Here is a 4883-nt window from a genome sequence, read left to right as displayed (position 1 = left end):
CTGACCTATAACAGAAACTAAAAAGCATTGATTCAAGTGAAAGGGACCATTAATAAAAGAATAATATTGAAATAGGCACAAAGGAGAACTCTTTCTACTGACACGAAGTACTGAAGGCTCAGAACCAAAGTTAGGCTTGATAAACATCTGCCCAGAAGGCCTTGGCTGAGCTCAGAGTATTTACATAAGATCATGAGGGCACTCTTCTCACTGAGACCCGATTTGTGTTCAGTGCCTTAAAATTTCTAACACAGGGACCACAGAATGAGCATTGCCAGTTAACGACAGAAAAGTCCAGAGGGAAGGAGCAAATACCCGCCCTTCCCAGATGCTCCAGCCTAGTGTCCAATTTCCATCTTTGTCTTTATTCACAGCATTATCCTGCAAATACCTGCATCCAAGTAGGCCCAAGACAAAGTGCCATTGTCTGGAAGCTCCCTCCAAACCTTAGAGTGGGTTTGAACTTCATCTGAGTCAGGGGCCCTGAAAACATCATTTTTACAGGTACACCAGGAATGGACTTGTAGCCCAGGCCTGAACTGTGCCCCCCTCCAGGTAATTCTGTCATATGTATGATTTGTAGAAACTCTTGGCCCAGGGTGACTGAAAGGCCCTAAAATCTAGAGAAGAAATATTATTTCCTCAAATTATATAGTAAGAAGTATATTTTGAAGTTCACAGCTTAAATGGACCCCTTCCCTCGCCTTCATATGTTTTCATATTCTTCACATAGAGACTTACATTTCTTTATTTGTTCACCGGTCTCATTAAAGGAGGGAAAAATGCAAATAAGACAACAAAAAGAAAGGCCACTGCCAGTAAGACTTAAAGCCAGGAGGCCACAATTAGGTCCAAGGTGACTTCTGATGTAAACTCACACATGCAGACCAGAATAAGGGCAGGTGTGGCTCTGCCTGAGCTCTGTCACCTCCTGAGTGATCAGATGATGTCACTGCTTCAGGGACAAGGAGAGTGATGAATATCTGCCTGGGGATTGGCCAAACTTTATCTTTTATGTTCTATGATCCAGTAGCTTCACATATACAAAAGTCTCAACTGCTCCCCAAACTCCAAGCTATTTAAACCCCACCAGAAACAAGAACAGCTCATGTAAGGTTTTTAGAACCAATGTGTTCCTGCATTGTCATCTCTTCTGTGCACAAAGAAAACAGGCTGTTTCCCCAGATTACTCAGCCCCAGAGCCAGAGTTACAGACATAAACATATTTATTTTTAAATTTCTTTTATAAAGATGTTTTTTAAAATCTTTTTTTGACATAAACATGTTTAAATTGCTGGTAAAGAAGGAACAATTTTTTAAAGAGACATTTCAGATTCTTTCCTAGGAATTCTGGCATTTCCTATCTTGGCCTTTCTACTCATTTTGGAAATGTGTGTTTCATTGACTGTGGTACTGTCTTCTGAGTCATGTGTAGCAACAGGGAGGTTATGCTGTCTTGTAAACTAAAAAGAGTGTCAGACAGTGGAAACTCTATACATCAGAACACACTTGTTTGGCAGCAATTCTGGCAGCAGGGTTTAGAAACAGCCAAGCTATAGTCTCACTTTGTAGAACAAAGCCTTACAGCAAGAACTTCACTTGAAGCAGTCTCTCCACTTTCCTCTGATAGAGAAGCGCTGTACAGTAAGACAGGCCCTTGCCTTGCCTCCATTTTTTTTCCCACAGAATATTTTGTTTTGGAAATGTAAATTTGAGTTGCTGGGCCCCAGCCCAATGTATCAAGATGGTTTGTGACTGTTTGAACTGTTTGAGCTTTCAGGAAGGTTTTATTAAGCTCTGCCCCCTCACAAGAAAGTTCGGTTAAGCTCTGACCCCTCTCAGGAATGTCCTGGAACCCCCCCCATTTCATTGAGCTTGCTCGCCTACCCAGTATATACCTGTATAAGGAGGCTCTCAATTCTGGAAGAGCCCCCAGACTCCTCTGAGCCTGCTGGGGCTCACCTGCATAATCAAAGGTTTTTCTCTACCTCTTCAACTGACCATCAGATTCCGAGTCTTCAAAGAGTGAGAACTGCGACCCAGAGCTGCCACACTGAAATGTGAAGCTCAGCCATGCCTCTGAGCTGTAACACTTGGCTTAGCACAGAGGTGCTCCGCTCTGCTGCAACACCACTACCCAGATCCATGTAACATTTTTCTAAGACTGTGGTTCATTCCATTCTCTCCTTTTCTGAAGAGTACCTTGCAGCAGAAGTGGTCTCATGATTAAAGTCACTTTTCCCAGATTCCCACCCTACGGGGTGACTGCTTCAGTACCGCTCTTCAGGTACACAGGGATTCCAATTCTTGGTGTAAACTAAGCCTTCTCTAAGTTGACACTGACTGTGAGCACCCACTGATAAGACAACAGTGCACCTCCCAAGACCTGTCATATTTCACCTCCAGGAGCCTGGATGCCCAATTGCTATCTACTATGACCTATGACTATGGTGCGCACTTTCAAGATCTGCAAGCTCTGTATTTTTCACCCAAAACACGAGGGATCAAAGCCATTATGACACTGCTGGAGAACCTAAAATGTGCCCTATGCTCCCTCCCTAAGCTTCTCATTCAACGGAGGAAATAAAATCCCAGACAGAAAAGTCAAGGGTCACCTTGAGCTGAAATACTTGGGAAATTGTTTATGGGACATTAGGAAAAAGTGGCAAATAAAGGAATAGAACTAAAGGCAAATGCTGTCTTGAGAGTCAAAGTAACTTGTTTGTCTTAGAGGATGGAAATAAGAAAATGAGATGTCTAGATTCCTTATTGACTATTTTGGGATTCTCTCAGAAACAAGAAGTTCTTCATCCTAAAATTTTAAATTATAAATTGAGACAAAAATCATATGAAGAACTGAAGCAGAACAATTATTGATACTGTTTTAGTTATTGCTATTTCTAATCTCTGGAGGACATCTACCCTCTTTTGTCTTGCTTTCCTTTCAATATCTGCCACAGAAAGGACTTGGTTGTTTCAGGAAAAAGTTACCCAGTGATTCCACAGGATCTTTCTTCTCTGGAAAGCTCTTTCTTATTTGTTGTTCAACATTTCTATTCTTTTGAGTAGAATCTATTTATGGCTTCTTATACAAGCAAACAAAAGAAAAAGTATATTTTTCATTACTGTGGAAAAGATTCTTTAAAAACTAAAAACACATGTTTTTATTTTTTTGGTGGAGGGGATCTAACTCTGGTCCTTGTGCTTGCAAGGTAGGCGGCAGAAACACTGAGCTGTCTTTCTAATAGAGCAATGTTTGAAGTTTTAAGATTAATTTAATGTTGCCAAAAATTCATATAAATATTTAAAGGAGGAAAATTAATTGTTGACAAATAATATATCAAGATCACATACAAAAATAATAACAGTTCAATGGAAACATTTTTATGTTTTTTATTGTACAATCACCAGGATGAATGAGTTTCTTGATTTTTTCCATAACATCCTTAGCATTAAAGAAAACTCCTTTTGAATTTAGAAATTAATCAGGATAAACTGCATGATCATATAAATAGAAGCACACATTGTCAAAGAAGGAAGCTTGAATCTTTAATCAGTTTTCATCATGGACTGGGTTACAAAGAATATCTTTTCATAAATACATCAGGTATATTTGTATTCAAAGAGGCTCAGCAAAAGGTATTAATCGGGGTCTTAGAATTGCAATTCTGGGAGCACAGATTCCAGTAAAGCAGAATGTCCCTAGTAGGGAGGGACTTAAAGGGTCATTTAAGGGTGAAAAGGAGAAAGATAAATGAGTTATTTCCATCACTTAGCAAAGATAGGAGCATCAACTTATAACGAGAAACAGTTTATTTTGGGTTCCAGTTTCAGATGCTTTAGCTCATGATTCCTTGGGCCAGTCACTTGGGCCTATGACAGGCGTCATTGAGGGAGGATGCGGCAGACCAGAGCCATTCACCTGAGGCCAGAGAGCAAGGGGACAAGGAAGAGGAAAGGGCCAGAATCCCTCAGTCCCCTTGAGGGCACACTTACCTTCAGCGGAGACCTCCCACCAAGACCTCTCTCTTGAAGGTTCTCTAGCCTCTCAGCAGCACCACTCTGGAGAGCAAGCCTTTACCACACAGCCTTTTGGGGGACATTCAAACTACAGCAGTTATATAGATGGTTAGGCATTGTGATTGGAGGGTCAATTTATTTCTGTAGTGCACTGGGCCAGCATATACTAAGACTATACCATTGTTTTGAGTTTAGTTTGCTTAGTCCTCAAGGTGTTCCTTTTCAGCAAATAACTTTCTTTCTTTCTGTGAGATGTAATTTGCAGAGGCCTTTTGCCTTTGTCCTGAAAAACCACCGAGCTTTATGATGCGGAATGGGGACCTTTAGCAATTTTGAAACTTCCTGGTGAGGATTTCAAGCCCATTAATTTCCTGTGGTAAACCACTTCCCTCTTTAAAGGTCTAAAAACATTTCTCTTTGATGTCTGATTTTAGAAACCCTGATCCCCTTGAACTTACTTAACCATGGAAAGAATTACATTTTGGGGTGAAGGGTAAGAGTGCCTTAGATTTTCTATATCTCTTTTAGAGTGGTGAAACATGAAGAACAAAACATCATACATATTTTAGAAAATTGTGAACTTACTGAAATAACAGTAAACTTCTCCCTCACTTAAAATATCATTTTTTTGCCCTATAAGTCTATTTGAAAAAATCACTTAACCATGGAAAGAATTACATTTTGGGGTGAAGGGTAAGAGTGCCTTAGATTTTCTATATCTCTTTTAGAGTGGTGAAACATGAAGAACAAAACATCATACATATTTTAGAAAATTGTGAACTTACTGAAATAACAGTAAACTTCTCCCTCACTTAAAATATCATTTTTTTGCCCTATAAGTCTATTTGAAAAAATCTCTTTTT

At 39.8% G+C, this 4883-nt stretch overlaps 1 protein-coding gene across 1 annotated transcript in view; it reads left to right on the top strand.

Moving 5' to 3' along the window:
* Positions 1–4883, top strand: part of LOC104850747 (antigen WC1.1) — a 186237-nt gene that overhangs the window by 26118 nt on the left and 155236 nt on the right. The gene's annotated exons all lie outside the window — the stretch shown is intronic.

Source organism: Fukomys damarensis, unplaced genomic scaffold, assembly GCF_012274545.1.
Source record: "Fukomys damarensis isolate Sample0158 unplaced genomic scaffold, DMR_v1.0_HiC HiC_scaffold_19, whole genome shotgun sequence".
Taxonomy (NCBI): Eukaryota; Metazoa; Chordata; class Mammalia; order Rodentia; family Bathyergidae; genus Fukomys; species Fukomys damarensis.
The sequence above is the reverse complement of the archived record's forward strand: the minus strand, read 5'-3'. Positions and strand labels throughout refer to the sequence as shown.